The sequence below is a fragment of the Athene noctua genome, chromosome 1 (assembly GCF_965140245.1).
Source record: "Athene noctua chromosome 1, bAthNoc1.hap1.1, whole genome shotgun sequence".
Classification (NCBI taxonomy): Eukaryota; Metazoa; Chordata; class Aves; order Strigiformes; family Strigidae; genus Athene; species Athene noctua.
The window spans coordinates 53,721,307-53,739,051 of record NC_134037.1 but is presented as its reverse complement, the minus strand read 5'-3'; the positions used below and the strand labels follow the sequence as shown (position 1 = coordinate 53,739,051).

The 17,745-nt window shown below is 36.9% G+C and overlaps 1 long non-coding RNA gene across 9 annotated transcripts in view; it reads right to left on the bottom strand.

Annotated features, from left to right (window-relative positions):
- The window catches only part of LOC141956121 (uncharacterized), a 36,406-nt gene that overhangs the window by 12,178 nt on the left and 6,483 nt on the right, over positions 1–17,745 (bottom strand). For 8 of the 9 annotated variants that reach the window (XR_012632836.1, XR_012632832.1, XR_012632829.1 and 5 more), the window contains one exon: positions 4,907–5,067. This is a non-coding gene — a long non-coding RNA (uncharacterized LOC141956121). Of the gene's footprint in view, positions 1–4,906; positions 5,068–15,971; positions 16,136–17,745 lie in introns of those variants that run through there. The other variant, XR_012632837.1, reaches the window with a different exon arrangement.

The following is a 17,745-nucleotide window of genomic DNA, read 5'->3' as shown; positions in this document are numbered from 1 at the left end:
CTCTCTGTGTTTCAGGGCTCTTTCTATGGCATATGCTTGCTTTTAAGAGCCTATCTAAATTCTAGGTATACCTTTCCTCAACAGTCATAATGCATGACTCTGTACAGAAGTAGTATTAAAACACAGTGAAGAATGGAAGAGAAGCAATTGTCTTGCTTCCTATAATGGGCTTGATGAACACGGCCTCCCATTTCCATCTGTGCTTTACTCTTTTTTTCTTCTTGACAGTAGGCTATTACATTTACTGGCATTGACTCTCCTCAGAGTTCGTTCTTTTGCTCCCCTTCTGCTCTGCTCTCATTTTCCCAGTCTTTTCTACTTTTTTGTGTAGTCTCCTGAATCCTTATTTTCCTATCAGCTTTTGCACTATCGAGTCCCCAGTTTTGTTTACTGTTGTTATTTATGAGACATTGAAAAGTTTAAGACACTGTATATAAGGCATGGCAACAATAGGATTACACAGAAATGCTCATTGTTTAAGGGATGAATTGGCAGAAGAGACATCCTGCAACTACTCAGATTGTAGACAGATGTCTACCTGTGTTTTGCTTGGATGTAATTTGGAAATGTAAGAATTCTCCGACAGCAAATGTGATGTGTTCTTGCTAATTTTTATTTCATTGTGGATTGGTCCATATTTTTGCTTTTAGGGATGAAGCCTGAGCATTGTCTTATAACTGTTTGCCTGGTGATGTTTGCTTGGTAATTTTGCTTGGGTTCTTAAATATTTTATGTGTCAGTAGAATTGCACACTTCCTATGCAGATATACCTTTAAAACAAGCTATTTATTGATGTCACATTTCATTGAAAGTTTTAAAATTTGGAGTTTAATTATAATATCTTAAAATCAGCAACTTATACTATTCCAAATGTGTTTTGTTCAGGCACTCTTATTTTTGCTTTTTGTGAAGGTTTTAAAATCACTTTATCCTTTGTATAATTTAACATGCTTATGCTATCAGATATTGCTACTTTCACTGTGCAAAGAAGTGTCAGGAAAGCTTTTCATGTCTCTAATCAAATGAAAAGTTACTTATGATGCAGCACCAGGAATTCAGTGAGAGGTATATATGCATATCTGCTGGAGTCGCACACTTGCTTATTGGACTGTGAGGCCTGATAATACCTATATATCACATGTAAACCTTGAGGCTCTTTGAAATTTTAATTTGAGCAACAGCACTTTCAGTGCACCTTATGTGTATGAGAATCCCAAGTGTGCAGGAGTATAACAAAAAGAGAATGGAGGCTGTGTGGGATAAGCATACATCTTGCATTGATCAGTTACTGATAGATAACTCATTTTCTGTTCTCCTAGCAGTTATCTGTATGCAATATATATCCATATTTCCACTACAGCATACTCAACAGTAATCTTTAGATTCTTCCATGGCAGACTCCAGTTCCTCGGAGGATGCAGTTGGAGTGATGCTTTATGTTGTATCCCATCAAGAGTTGTTAATATACTCTACATAACATCTGTTGAATTGGGAAGACAGAGCTTCAAGCTGATGCTCCGTAGACGTCCAAGATAAATAATTTTCTTGGTGAAAATGTCAGCACATATGCTGCTCTGACAGAGTATGATCTAACAGTTTACCTGGAATTGCTGTAACAATCTTAAAACAGACTTGCAGTCTGGAATATAACAAGGTAGGAAAAGTCAGGTGAGTCAAAAGTCATCAAGGGCATAGAATTTTTGTGAAGGATAGAAACTCCAGGGAGCTGATCAGTCCAGGCACAGGTTCTAGTCTGAGGTGGGAGAACTAGCATGTTTACTTGGTTGGACCCTTCAAGAACCACAATTCAGTGAGGTGAGAGAAGCCAATGAATACAGACTGTTGCAAGTTCAACTTCTTTCCACCGTTCAGGATTGGCCACTGCTCTAAAGCCAGAAGATAGTTTAAAACATCATGTAGCAATTCCTCAGACAAGATATTTCATATCTCTAGGAGGAAAATCTCACTTCCTTCACCAATTAAATTTGCCTCAAAGAGGTCTTCTTAACATTGATCAAAACTGAGTGAAAAGCAGTACTTCCTATTCTTAACAGCCATCCATCATGCAGGCTAAGACGGGAACAACTGTAAGTACAGCTATCAAGCCATTCTTTTGTTCAGTGACTGCAAATGCAGGAAGCCCATAAATTCTGCAGATACTCTGTTCAGGATATCTGGAAACCAGGACTCTTGGAAAGTGGAGATTAAAAAAGTTAATTTTGCTGAGTCTTGATTTGGCCAAGTAATCTAGGAATTAGAAGGACTGACAGTTAAGCATAAAAGGAAATGGCTATCCCTGGAACACAGAAATCATTCTCTTGTTGACTTGTGAAGATGTCCATTAAGGACAACTCTATTTTGAGAAGACACCTTCAAATGTTTTTGATTTCCTATCTGTGTTTTGAAGGGGAGTGTCTGCTGAAATCTTTTACTCAGCTATTCTGCAGACTAAGCACAACACAAAAAAGATTTTATACAAGTGCTATAATTTAATTTCTTCCTGGCACAGAGCGTAATGTCACATTCTCACACTTGAGACATACTGACATGAAGCCATATAAGATCACTAACAAACATGATACCTTTCCTGTTTTAGATACTTGTTCACTGGAAACTGGTTTAAGGGTCTGGCTTAACTGGAAAGAGGCCATCCAAAAACTATCAGATGACAACAACTCTCTTGTCGTAACTAGTGTAGTGTCAAGATCTAGCCTACATCCTGTGAGTTACCCATTTCCTACAGGAAATTCATCTTTGTACTATCATATAACAGAATAGCAACCACCTACTCTGCACTGAAATATTTGTCTGTTTTCTAGTGTTTCAGTCTAGAAAGCGTAATTCTCCTAAATTTATGGTATTTTTAGATTAAAATGAGAGGTAAGAGTTCTGTGGTTTGAGGAAGTCAAAGGGAAATTCAATGCCTCATTCAAAAGCAAATTTCCTTGTGACAATGTGCAAAGGGATGGGTTTCTGGAGCTCCAACTGTCTCCAACAAGAAAAAAAAAAAAAAAGGATGAATTGATATGTATGTGTAAAATATTCAGATAATCTTTCCGCTTAACTTGTAAGAAACACTTATTGTTGCATTTGGGGTTTGTTTTTTATTCCTCAGTATTTGGAAGCTCCATCTCCAAGGCTAAATGAGACCACCACAGCTATGTTCTACCCTGTAATGGAACAAAGAGTCCTTTGGACCAGAAGTAAGCATGGTATGACCTGTACCGTCTCTCCCCAAGCCCTATCCACTCTAGATACATTACAGCAGCAAAGACCACCAGCAGACTGCTTGTGAGCATTAGTGAGCTAGTGTAACCTGCCCAAGTTGCTCAGGTACCCAGATGCCAGCACGCTCTAAAGAAAAGGCAATATGCCCACACTTGAGGCCAGTCCTGTGTGCTTGCAGTACAAAATGTGGGTAAATGTGATTTACAGCAAGGTTTCAGGTCTGCTTTTCATTGGAGTACAGATCAAAGTCTTAAGTGATTATGCAAATGTAGTAATTATGCAAATCTAGGAGACAACAATTGGAATTAAGGCTGAGAATGTAAATGTGGACCTTGCTATCTTGCATTTGGTGAGAGAAGTTTTATTTTTCTGAACAATGTAACACATGAAAACCTCAATTCCAACGCAAATCTTTACTAACAAATCAGGTTGATGAGTGGTGGGATAAAGGTTAAGCATAATTTGTTATTTACAGTTTTCAGAGTCATACACAAATCCCTATGTTCTGAGTGCTAAACTTTTATGCCCCATGCATATGTTGTTTGTTTTATTAGACTACATGTGAATGAAAAGAACAGCTGTGACCTCTCCCTTAACTTTGAAAGGGCTCTAACAAAAACCCCCAAACAAATCCTCCTTAAGAAAAAAATTCTTAATTTGAATTCATTCATTCTGCATGTGTAAGGACCCACAGAATTATTCCAGATTTTCATTACATTCAAAATTAATAGTGAAAAGGCAGCTAAGGTAGAATTGCACACCTGTTCATATTCAGTTTGGTGTTATCTCTTCACATTTCAATAATATTACCTAGTTCACCACCACTGTTTTCTAATCCAGAACCAGGCTCATTGTAAACTGATATGACATTCATGTAAGCCACTACCTGGGCCAAAACTGCGAGTTCAAGTAATGCCACTTCCTCTTTGTATAACCTTTGGTCATTTAAAATACATTATTAAAATAAGTTTTCTCTTTCCATATATAATTTTAACAATTCTTGTTGGACTTGGTATGATTTTTCAAGCATAATCATTAAGCTGATACAAGTATTTAGCTTATTTTAATAAATTCACTAAAATTACTGCATCTGCAGTGCAGGTTTATGTTGCTTTTACTACACCAAATGAATAGTTCCAAATAGCTAATGGTATACAAAACCTGGGTGTGCATAGTCCATAGTTAAACTAATGCAAAGCCCTATATAGTCTTATAAAGATTTAGCTTGTCAGCAAACGAAATAATTAATCAGTATATAAGTTATGAATGTGACCAAAACACAACAATACACATATTTCACTTTCAGCATTCACAGAAATTATCAATCTCCACCCCTTCCTATGCCTCCTGGACTGCATGCACTCCTTTTTTTCCTCAGAAAATTCAGATCTTCAAATACAAGCACAAGTAATGAGAATACAACATCAACAAAACAACAACAAAAAGGCCTCTGAACTCAGCTGGAGAAGGAGGCTGCTGCCTCCCCATCAACAAGATGGTGTTGATCATCTTGCCTTTCTGTGAGGCAGCTGCTAACAGCTTTGTTAAACTGTGCACTCAGTATGGGACATGGAAGAAAGAAGATACAGGTGCTGGGACAGGAGTGCTGTAGATCGTATTATGATGAGGAGGGAGGTAAAGAAGGAAAATGCAACCAAACAATTGATTTTTGACTCACTGTATATTTTATTTGCCTCGTTCTTGGCCTGTGCAAGTTTGATGATCTCTGTCTTTTGGTCTTCTTCCACACACTCCCACTGCTGTCTAAGCTTTCCCATGTGTCCAGTGATCCAGTTGTTTCTCCTCCACTGACTGTCTTCCAATTTGACTGAGCTACTCCTGTGATTAACAGGCAATAGGTACATGAACAGTGTGTATTTTCAGTAACAAATTCTGCAGTTCATAGAAAACTGAAAATAAAAATATTTTTTGACATTTAGGCAGCAGAAGTTTGATTTGGTGTCTACTAATTTCTTTTTCAATTTTCATATGTAATCATATTTAAAGAAATTTAAATGATATGATGAATTATCAAAGTCTGTTACAATCATTTTTAAGACTGGAATAACAGAAAATTCTTCATGCTTGCTGTATCACCACCTTAAGAGATACAGGAACAGGCAAAGAAACCAAGCAGAACATAGCTGTAGCTGGCTGTGCTTGCATAATCCAAATATTTAATAGCCAAATGTTCCTAACAATAAATAAGCAATAATAATCTATTCTGTATCAAAGGATATATTTGAACTCCCTGGGCAAGTTTTGGCTTAAATTTATGAGGCCTGTAATAGTTGAAAGAAAATACACAAATACAAGATAAAACACGTTCTGAATTATTCTACCAACAAAGGGGAGAGGAGGGGGCAGGAATGACCTACACTGTTCCGTATTTTGTTCTTGAAACAAGCAGAGTAACTGCGAACTGCACAGTCCGTGACAAGGTACCAGGCCTGGCCAGACCCAAATCAGCTTAGTGTGCCCACTTGGAGTCACGTAAAGTCAGCAGGCACGTTAACTTAATGCCCAAAGGACTGATAAGAATTAATTTATCTAGCTGTGAGGAAAGTGCAGTAAATCTCTCAGTGTTGTTTTCCCCCATGTTCTTCAAACACAGTTACATAAACCCAACCCACATTTCCCTCTTATTATGTGGCAAATATAATCCTCTCTCTAATAAAAAAAAATTCTGAATCTGAAATACCATGTTAAATAATTTGCAGGAATTATTAATAGTACTGCTGACTGGTAAAAATCTGGTTAGAGCAGTTAGGGTATGATGGCTTTTTAGGAGCTGGATAAAGTTTATTTGATTCTCTGTAACTGAGTGTCCTCAGTTGAACCTACCAGCCCCTTGCTGTGTGAGGATTATAACTCACGCTGCAGTTGGATCAGCCTCCATTTCTATTTTTAGTGCAGATCTTGCTCCTTATTTAGTCCTGATTGCATAGCCAGAACTGCATTCTCAGCAGCTCAGTGAAAAGCCTGCCTGTTCCATTTTATAACTTTTCCAGACAAAAAGATGGGAAGCCTGTAGCTTTCCAGAGAGTCTTATTTTAGGAGCTTTCAGTATGATACAGTCCAAAACCCAAGGGCCACATGAATCCCTGCTGAAATACTATTGACTTTCCTGGAGTTTTACACAGCAAGAATTTGGCTGCTTCCAAGTTAACCAGGATATTAAAAAAAAATCCAACAACACCCCCCCCCCCCAATCACCCCCCCTCAAACCTTCTTCACCCTAAACACTTAAAACATATTTATTGAAACAGTAATATACATCTGGATTAAATTCTTCAGAAAACATTTTATCCTCTTCAGATTCATAGTTTATAAATCCAATTCATGGAGGAAACTCCTAGCCAAAAAAGAAATAAATAGGGAAAAATGGAAAATGTTGGTTTTAAAGAATCTCTTAGCAGGGATGACCACACAGAAGTAATTTTCTGCCACTCAATTAAAACCATAAGAACATTTTGGTTTTGAACAAAGTTTTCCCACTACAGCAAGGAGTTTCTGTAATTCTGTTAGAATTGGCTACAATGCTTCACCTTCACTTCTAGGATTTGTTTCTGGAATATTTCTTTAGTCATATATACTAAGTTATATTTCCATGTGTTGCCCATAAGTGCATGACCAAAAACCAAGATTAAGATGATCAAGGCCATTGTGAGGCTGTAAACACACCAAGTGTAAAAAACCTACACTGATAATACATGTAAAATATATTTTTATCTACATATACTGAAATATATTGTCAGTAATAGATCTTACTTCCATGTGCGAAGACACTTGGCAACATACTGAAATGACACATACTTCCAAATAGGTCTTTTATTTCTAACCCAAGATAGAGAGTTGTATCTTCGCATGCACAGGTCTCTTCTTAGATGCAGCCCTAAACCCTTGCTCTCCCAACCTGCCATATATCGCTAAGGAACTGTTATGCTGGTCAGGCAGTGATCACTGAATTCAGCCATCTTTATTGTACATGTAAGGATATCCAACACTCCTCCCGCAGTGGGGAGATTGATTACAGATGGAAATTTCCCTCAACTGCCCCTGTATTCAGGCTGCTGACTAGTCCTTTTATGCCACACAGAGAACACAAAGGCAGATTTAAAAGAAAATTAACTGGAGGAGTAAAGAATTAAAATCAGTGAAGGGAAGGACGGACTAATATATTCTCATTGTAAATTCAGTAATTTAATTAGCCCTCAGTCAAACACTGGACAAATTACAAAGCCAATACAAAACAGAAGGGCCATAAAAATTATGTATTCAGCAGGTCTGAATTTGCATATTCTGTGTTCCCCAACTATCCTATTAATTCTGTGAAAATGGAGGATATTCCAAATGAATGAACTCAAGTTCTCTATCTTGATTTAAATGACACAAGCTTGAGAGAGAGAGCTGAATGCCACAAGAAGTATTCAAGATCACTATCTCAACGGCAGGAGGTTAGAAACTGAAAGGACTGGAAGTTATTAACTGAAAACAAAAGACCCAAGTACTTGAAAGATTGTTCATCCTAACTGCTATCAGGAACACCGTACCCTTGTACCCTAAATGGAGACTACTGAAATTTGGGTATTTGGGATATGGAGTGTCTTGGCTGTGCTCCTCAATGTGACACATGAAGTTGAAACTCTAACATAATTAGAAAAACAAAATAATAAAAAATTACTGGCACCGAGGTGCCAATGCTTAAATCAGGGCAATGGAATCATGATGTGTGCACTTATAAATTAGGAACTAAAATTTAAACATGACCATTCTGACACAAAGGTATTTAAGAACAGAGCTTTATTCTCAAGAACTGTGAAGGCCAGTCAGATTTTTTTCAAGATGACACTGAAAGAAGACTGAACTGCATACGAAATCCTTCAGAAAATGCCTAAAAATATAACATAGCCAGGCACTATGATAACTTCCTTTGAGCCCTTTTCAAGAAGAGGCTTTTGAGCTGATGCATGTCCAGAGGAGCCCAAACAGCTGATGCTGAGTTGCAAGGGGCCAAGACATAGTATGGAAGTCTCTATGCCTTTATGAGAATATAACATGTTCCAGGAAGGTTTGGAGAAATCTTCCACAGGGAGACTCTATATCTAAGAATAAAATTTATAGGAAACACCTTAAGGAATCATGACAAGATTTTCTCTCGCAAGCCTCTGACATGGACTTTCTTATGAAACACCACAGTATAGTGCAAAAAGTATCCATTCTTCCGCAACTATATTCTGGACATAATTTTTAATAAAAGTGACTGCTGAATCCAGTTGGAAGAAATACTGATCTAAGTGTATATAGCTTTGTTTGTAACTCAACACTATAAAGAGCACCCTAACAAATGATGAGTATTTGGTGTCTGATGTAATAACTATTTCTGTATTTTCAGTTAGGAGTGACCAGCTCTGTGTTTTGAGTTATGAAATGTGCATAGCATTAAAATAAATTATTCAAGTGCCATTTTAAATCAAAATGAAGTAGGTCACTTTGAAGTCAGCTTTGATGGACAGTTTTGTTGTTTTTTGGTGTGTGTGTTTTTTTTTTAAATGAGAGCATGAGTCTGCTCCCTCAGCACCACTTAATCACTGGTAACTTTCATGAAGAGCAAACAAAAGGCCTCTTTTATTTATCCATTATGTTCCTAAGAGGTGAGAACAGCTTGATGCAAATGAAAATCATTAAAGCATTCTGCACTACCATTAACTGTCTGAATATCTGTCTATGCAAATGCAGCACATAACCCAGTGAAACTGCAGCCTTGTGACCTTCTGCATTGAAAACCTATGCCTTATGACTCTCTTAACTCAACAGTAAAAATACTCTTTATGACGTGCCTTTGCACAAGTGCTTGGTTTGGATAGGCATGGAAATGGAGTGCAAGCCATCACACAGAAACATATTTAGTTTCAGACACCCCTTCACCCTGACTGGGAAAGGGGTAACATCAGAGATACTCAACTTGTAATAGTGCCACAGTATGAATAATAAGCTAAAATGTGATTGCCCAGGTCTGATCCTGTATGCAATTACACCCATAACTTCACTCTCATATGAGTAGTTCCATTTAAGATACAATAAACATATAATAACATGCCATGGTTTAACCCCAGGCGGCAGCTAAGCCCCACACAGCCGCTCACTCACTTGCCCCCCATGGAATGGGGGAGAGAATCAGAAGGGTAAAAGTGAGAAAACTCATGGGTTGAGATAAAGACAGTTTAATAGGTAAAGCAAAAGCAGCACACACAAGCAAAGCAAAACAAGGAATTCATTCACCACTTCCCATCGACAGGCAGGTGTTCAGCCAACTCCAGGAAAGCAGGGCTCCATCACGCTTAACAGTTATTTGGGAAGATAAATGTCACAACTCCAAATGTCCCCCCCTTCCTTCCTCTTCCCCCAGCTTAGTATGCTGAGCATGATGCCATATGGTATGGATTAGCCCTCTGGTCAGTTGGGGTCAGCTGCCCCAGCTGTGTCCCCTCCCAACTTCTTGTGCACCCCCAGCCTCCTTGCTGGTGGGGTGGGGTGAGAGGTGGAAAAGGCCTTGACTGTGTAAGCACTGCTCAGCAGTAACTAAAACATCCCTGAATTATCAACATTATTTTAGCACAAATACAAAACATAGCCCCATACTAGCTACCATGAAGAAAATTAACTCTATCTCAGCCAAAACCAGTACATAATGTAAAACCGTAAGTGGTTTGTAGGATTAGAGGCCTAATTAGATATAAAATCTACTGACCTAATTCTTTAGAACTTTGCCCTTTGTGTAGCCATTTATGTCCACGCAAATGGCCTACAGTACACTGCTATTCTAAGTAGCACACCACCCAACCAACGAAGGTGGGTAAATGTGTGGAACTAGTGTTTAGTCCTCCAACAGCAGTACCTAGCAACAGAAATGCACCAGAACTTCTGCTTTTTAAAATATTTTTAACAAGAGACATAGCTCAGACAGCAGGTTACAGAAGGCCATTTATTGCTGTTCAGTCTGTCTGTCTCCTTGGCAAAATTTAGGTCAGCCATTAGGCATAAATTTACATCTGCTGCCTTAAGAGTTTTTCTAGAACTAAGTCTTGGCAGAGGTTAAGAATATCTCCTCCCCCTTTGGGACACGTACCTTCGCTGCATACTGTTATGTGGCAGCAGAGTAGTAAGGACATCGCATTATTCAATAGCAGCTGAAGAGGCAATAGTAGACTTCATTCTAGGCCTGCCATGGCTTGATAGACACCAAACCTGTTGCCTGTCTCCTAGGAGAGTGCCCCTGTCAGCAGGTGGTTGCATGTGAAGCACCTCTTAGCTTGGACTTTTGCCAATCAGTGCTGAGGAATGGAAGACTTAGAGGCCAAGAACAATAAGGAAGCTTTTGCCTCCTAGGCCTGCTTATGTTTCTTCATTAAACAGTAATTATATAGCTTGCATGCATAGTACTGAGTGCAGGGACTAAGGACTCTTAAGCAGAGATGCTTATTGCTCATTTATTTGGATATGAAAAGTAATTAATGTATTTGAAGTACTTAGAAAAATCAGTGGAACTGAATACCCCTTAAAGTCTTGTTCTGAATTTGGCAAATTGGCACATTCACAAAACCTTATCTGAGACGCTGCTGCTCTGCCTATACTGTTTAGTAAAATGGTACCAAGGAACAAGCTTGAACATCGGGCTGCTCATCACCCATGCTGTGAAGCTGCTAGCCTGCTGCCTGGCAGTTTAGGCCCATAATAACTCATAGCATCTGAAACCGTGCTCCCACACGGCTCAGGGGACAGCATTTGGAGGTAGAGGGACAAAGCAGTCTCTTTAGCCCTTTTTAAGTTCACAGTATAGACATAATGTATGGTAAAGAACATTACAAAGAAGTCAGTGAGGAAATTATGAATTCTACTGTGATAGTACAGTTCATGCCAAATCATCTGGAATTTTTAAAACCTTTGAAGTAGCAGCGTTATCATTTTATACATGATTAAATGAAAATAAGCTTTAAAAGTTTTGGTTTTATTAGGAACACAAAAATAAATTATGCTAACAACAATACAATATTTACAGAAACGCTGTACCTCTATCATGCTCATTCATCTCATTTTCTGTCAGAACGTAAGAAACAAAGGGTATGTTTCCAGGTAGTGCACTTTATCCCTTTTGGCAACTACTGCTGTATTCTCTCTTTATCTCTGAGAAATTTACTTCTAAACAGATCTATTTAATTTTAAAAATGTTAATACTTTCAAAGTGTGATAAAAGATAAAGCTACTCTGGATAAGCTTGAAAAACATGGATGCTGCTGATTTCTTTTGCTTACAGTAAGCAATTTCTGAAGTACTCCAAGCAAAAAGCAATTCTGTGCCAGTCAGGAAAAGAAGAAATTAGGGAACTGACTAGTAAATCTCATGCTGGAGCAACAGAGAGAAACTCAGCTTACTCGCAGTGAAATCTTTATCACAAAACAGGTTTAAAAAGTTGCAGCTACAACATGTGGTCTTTAAACATGTCTTTTTTTCTCCAACAACAACTAAGAAAAGGTGGACATTTTTTGGTAAAAAATTCAACTTCCTTTTCAAACAAACAGATACCAAAAAAATAGATAATTTTTTTAAAAATTATTCATTAAAGTACAAAAATACAGTCTGATTTTTAATGTGTACCTAAAGATTCACCCAGAATAGCCACCATAACTGCTGTCTTTAGACAATGATGAAGAAAAACAATCAGGGGATGCTGAAAGGTATTATTTAATGAAAGACATACCCATTTTCTTCTCAAAGCACTGACAATTCTTGTTTCAAATGTGCAGCCCTAACGCCTTATTTCAGAATGATACTGTTCTGCAGATAATCCCACAACTACATTTGATTTAGTGACTGATTCTCTTCTGTTTCCTTTTAAAGATAAAAAATGTGTTTAAAGCTGAGCGTGAGAATGTGATCACTTCTTGGAAGGCTCTCTTCCCTCTCTGAACAATCTGAGTCTCTTTCAAAGTTATTTTTACAGCATAATCATTTCCTATTTTCCCCTGCATATTAGTATTTTCACTCAACATTCATTTTCTTTGAAAAAAGCATGGTCCTAGTGCAAACACATCACCTAATTATTAAAAAAATAAAATAGGTCAAAAGCCTAAGTCCTGTCCTCAGAAAAACAGCTATACAAAATACAGTCTCCAAAAAACAGCTTACTAAGTAGCATAGGAAAAGGAAGGTGGAGGTGCAGTGGGTGGGGAGACTGGAATATGGCATAGTACTTAATACTTTACAGATTTTGGGGGCAGCGTTGTTTAATCTCATTAGCCAAGTCATCAAGTTCCTGCTTTTGGATGAAAACAAGCATCACTGATTTTCTAACTAAAGCAGCTGCAAGATTACTCAAGAGACAGCAGGAAACACGCACCATATTATAACAGAATCCAGTCTCAGTCACTTAACTGCACAGCTTCCAGAGAGAATGCATCCCGTTTCTGTACTTGACTAGGAGTCTATAAGCAACACACACAATCTTCCTCCCTAGAATCTGGAAACAGAATCATGGTGTCTTTCCTTTCAATCTTTCCTAATTTCAATTCACATATCACATTAGATTAGCACATCTACTCTATAAATTTGTTTTTTTCCCAAGTTTCTATCTCCAACTGTACCTATCTCATGCTTTCAGATATAAAATGATCATATACTGGTATGAAAAATAATTCTATTTGCAAGACTCCAAAATGGTTGAGGAAGATCTATGTGCTGATGGGGCTGGCATTTTCAGTGTCATCCTTTAGCAGATACTGCCAGAACTGGCATAATAATAATAATATTAATAATGATACTAATATTATCTCAATATTATAATCATATAAACATATAATGCCTTCAATGCAAGTACTGAGCAAAAAAGAACACTTGCAAAAAGTGCTCAGTAAGTGAACATTTCTGAAACTAGGTTTCAGTAGTTGTATAATCAGGTTTTCAAGCGTCTAGGTAAGAGCGCTACCTTTGAAATTCTAAACTACACTAAACTTAATTTCAGACCAAGCAAGCCTGAAAATGTTAGTCTTAAAGGACAATAGAATACCAGGCAATATTTAGCTTATAAAACAAACACCACCACTTTCCCCAAAAGCCAGAACAAAATACACAGTCCAAAGGAAATCTAAATATTACATAACTCAATTTTAGGAGTTTTAGCACTTGGTACTCTCATGAAACCTCAAAAATCACTTGGAATGCGTCAGATAGATTACAATGCTGAAAGAGAGGTACAAAGACATGAGGACTGTGTAAAAATTCTGAAGCTTATGGAAAACAGTGAATATAGTAGGGCTCAAGTAAAACTGTGGAAACTGACAGCAAATAAAAGAACCCTAGTATAAAGGACAAGCAGCAATCTATCTGTATGTGTGGTACCACAGGAACTGTTGTGAGGCCTTGTTTTATTTCACATCATTCATCCCTGAGAGGGATTCATCTGGACAACTCTGAGGACACTGAGATATCTCAAAGTAAATTAGTGTGGCTAAACTGCAGTACAAGAAAAAGCAAGCTACTGCTATGGAAGTCAGAGAAATATTCTAGAACAGATTCTGGAATATATTCAGTAGGATGGAAATACCCCAAAGGCATTAATATTTGTAAAGGATCTAAGGATAACAAGCAAGCAGAAACTACAAATAGATTTGTAACAGTACCAGCAAAGAGACTAATTTAGATTTGACTTGCACACCTGGAAGCCCTGTATCCTGGAGCAGGAAGGTAACAGTTTCTCTATGTACAGCTGTAGGGGCAGACTGTAGAACATTTTATTTGTGGACAACCAACAAAGGCCTTCAAGCTGCTTGGTGGACCAAACATTAATATCCTCAAGTAATTAATTCTGCCCTACAGATGGAGGTCATATGGATGCCTGAAACAAAGTAAAAAACTCTATCTGGACATAAACCAGAAATTCTTCATCCACGCTCTTTACAACCACGCCTGGAATTCACCACTGAGTTCTAGGCATATTAGAAGAAAGATCTCTGCAAATTGGATGGGATTCACATAAAAATAACAGAAATTCTTTGGGAGCTAGAAAGACTCAAATGGAAATGTTACAAACCTAAACAAGTGTTACCTAACTTTCTTAAGCTAAGTAAGTTCAAAATGCTTTTTCCCTCACATTGTTTTGGAAAATTATTTCAAAGGAACAAATCCCAAGAAGGTAAAATAATTACTTGAGGTGATAAAAGGTTATATATACATACTTAATTAGGAATGGAAAGATTTAGACAATACAGGAAACATATACTGCGTTCTACTATAGGTAACTGTCCTACTAGAAAAAAATAGTAGGCATCTGGAACTGCAGCATAATGTACACCTTCACACATTACAGGGACCAAGACTGACAGAGATGGACAAAGCATTAATGGAGCTCTGCCATCCCTAATCTAATCTTAAAACGTTTTAAGTTTACTCTTATGGCAACACTATTCTCTTCTTTTGGATAACAGATGGCTGTTTGTGATCTACATATTGAACTGAGGCTTCTTTCAGTTTGTCGGATGCGTGAATGAGGAATGCCTCCCGTAAGTCAGACTACATGGCAGAAAAAAAATATAGCATCTAAAATTAAATAGGTTTCACTACTTACCATCCAGCCCAATTTCTGTGATTCATTCACAGAAACACATTTCACATTTTAAACAAACAAAAATTCTGATAATAATCACATATTCATGTATATTTGGCTATGTAAGTTATAGGAGACTGATAGGGCTTTTGGCAGTTACAGTGCTTGAAAAATTTCCATTATAACATCTTTTTAATTACTTACTATTTGAACCATTTGGGCTAACTCTTTTCACACTAGACATATTTCTCAATGGAGTTTCAACTAAATGCTTCAGTTTATCAGAACTAGAATATGAAAAATTGTGTTTCGTTTGCCTGTTTAAAAACAATTTTTACAATCATTTACCTGAGCTGCATTGTACGAAATAGAAATTTCAGAGTTTGGTAGGGATACGTACACATGTAGGTATGTGTACATACAAATTAAATACACTTTTAAAATTAATAAATCCCACATAGACACATATGCTTTCTCCTAGGAAGACGATGGAAAGATCAAGCACGTGCAGCCTCAACTGGCAGCTCTGTTGTAAAAATAAACCTATTACTTTTATTTTTACAACAAAAGCTATTCAAATGCTCATTTTCCCCTTTACATTCCACTACTTGCCAGTAATTCTCACTGTTCAACATAACATTCCCACAAACAGTATTAATGTTAAAATGTTGTATGTCATTACACAGAATTTTCTCTTATAAATCCATATCCAACTTTTATAGTCATTAGATCCAAGCACCTAAAAGCAATTTTTAATTATGCTGACTCAGCAATGCCACTCATAAAACCAGCTCTAGCACTATTCCTCAATTATCTAAGACATGATCAGTTCCTCTTAATCAAATTTCATGTATGAAATTCTCATTGTCATACATTCAATCACTAAACTTCCCTTATTATTATACTGTTAACTGTTCCCAACAATGTGTGTGTTCCTGTTATACTAAACTTAATTGCTTATGCAATTGTATAAACATTTTGCTCTTGCCAGTAGGTCATTCTCCAAGCATGGGAGGGAACCTCAATCCTTTCCTGACATGTAGAATTCTGTCAGCACAGAACAGATCAGGAATATCATCTTCAGAATTAAAATTGTTTACTGACCATTTTCTTACATTATGCATATGCTTCTTCTCAATAAAATCCACTTCCTCAATTAAAAAAAAAAAGGTATAGTTCTATACTGTTACATGTATAATCCTTTATTCATTTTTACATTTCTGTTTACATAATTTTCTCGAGTACTTATGCATTTTCCTGTACACACATTCACAGGTAGGTTTTTCTGATATGAAGCAACGGCAAGACCTGAAAATGTTGGGAAAAAAATGGTTACTTTCAAAACAAATAAAACATTGAATAAATTTCAATCAAAACTTCTGTTTGAAATGTAAGATGCTAAATGCAAATACAACCCAAGAAACATGAATGGTCGAAGGTGACTTTGAATTTTCATATAAACATTATGTATGTGAATTTGTACACACCACTCATTTACAGATATGAACATATACATAAGGCTACAGTATGTGTTGTAATAGGTTGCATTTTGTGCTACAGTCAAGGTTTTCTGAAACAGAAAGCTATACCCTATCCATGGTATACAATGTGTTTTACACAGTGATGATGAAAACTCATCCTAATGGCTAACTTGTCTGCATCAATTAGAGGAACCTACTATTGAAACGTTCTGGGAACTACATGCAGTTCTAGAATTCTGAACATCAGGTGCAGTCACGTGTGCTAACCAGCAAACATCATATAATCCTTCTCATAATCTTATCAACCTCCATATTAAAACTTTCTAAAATGCACTGCCCTGCTACTTTCATTGAGATAAGAAATTAATTCCTCTACTAGTTAGAAACTTTCTTCCATGGCAAGTTAATTTACAGTTTATATCTAATCATTCTACATCAACACTGTTCTTTGGCTTAAATATTTTCTTTTCTTGCTTACTCCAAAGTTACAGGTATACTTAAAATGTTCACTTGTATTCTCTCATCGTTTTTCTCCTAGTTGAAGCCAACTGATTTTTATCTTCTCGATAAAACAGGCTTTTCACATCTATGATCATTTTCAGAACCCCACTTTGTACCTCTTATAGTTTAAATCCAGCCCTCTTGATGACTTAAAAAATAGTCCAAATAAGGTATGACGAAGATCATGTATAATCACATTGCTGTATCACTTGCTTTGACAGAAATAACTCACTTCATGCAGTTTAGGATTGTATTTATCCTGTTAGGACCCATCATGGGGGTAAATTCACTCTAGTTTGACTCTCAGATCTTTTCTTCTCTCATTTCTGACATTCTAGTTCAGAGCAGAAAATTCTTAGCAATTTTAAAGTGCAAAATCTTGCCTTTCATATGCAAGATGTTATGACATTTCTATTACTCGAATCCAAACCACACAATTCTTCATATATGATATGCCTGTTCTCCTCCAAACTTATGGTTACCAGCAACTTTTATTTATATGCTAAATAGGACTATGCTGAAGACATTAAATGGGCAGACTCTACCTGCAGCCAGCTTCCAGTTTTATAGGCCTTCTTTAAAAACAATCCACTGTAATTTCCCATTAGCAATTCTTTACGCTACGGATCCCATGTAATTTCTTATATGGCACTACACTGAATCTTTTTATGAAGTACAGATTAAATCTATTCCATTTCCCTTGTCACTAAATTAATTATTTTATCAAAAAAATCCCAGTTACCCCCAAAAAATCTCCCTTTAATACACCAAAGATTTTTTACTTCTTTATTTTTGCTTATCCTATTTTATAATTTGTTCCCTATGTTCCATACACTGCAATGGTTGCACATTAACATTTTCTTGGGCTCTCCTTCAAAGCACATTTGTTACTTTCCAACCACATGGCACCATTCTTGCCCTGACTGGTTTATTAAT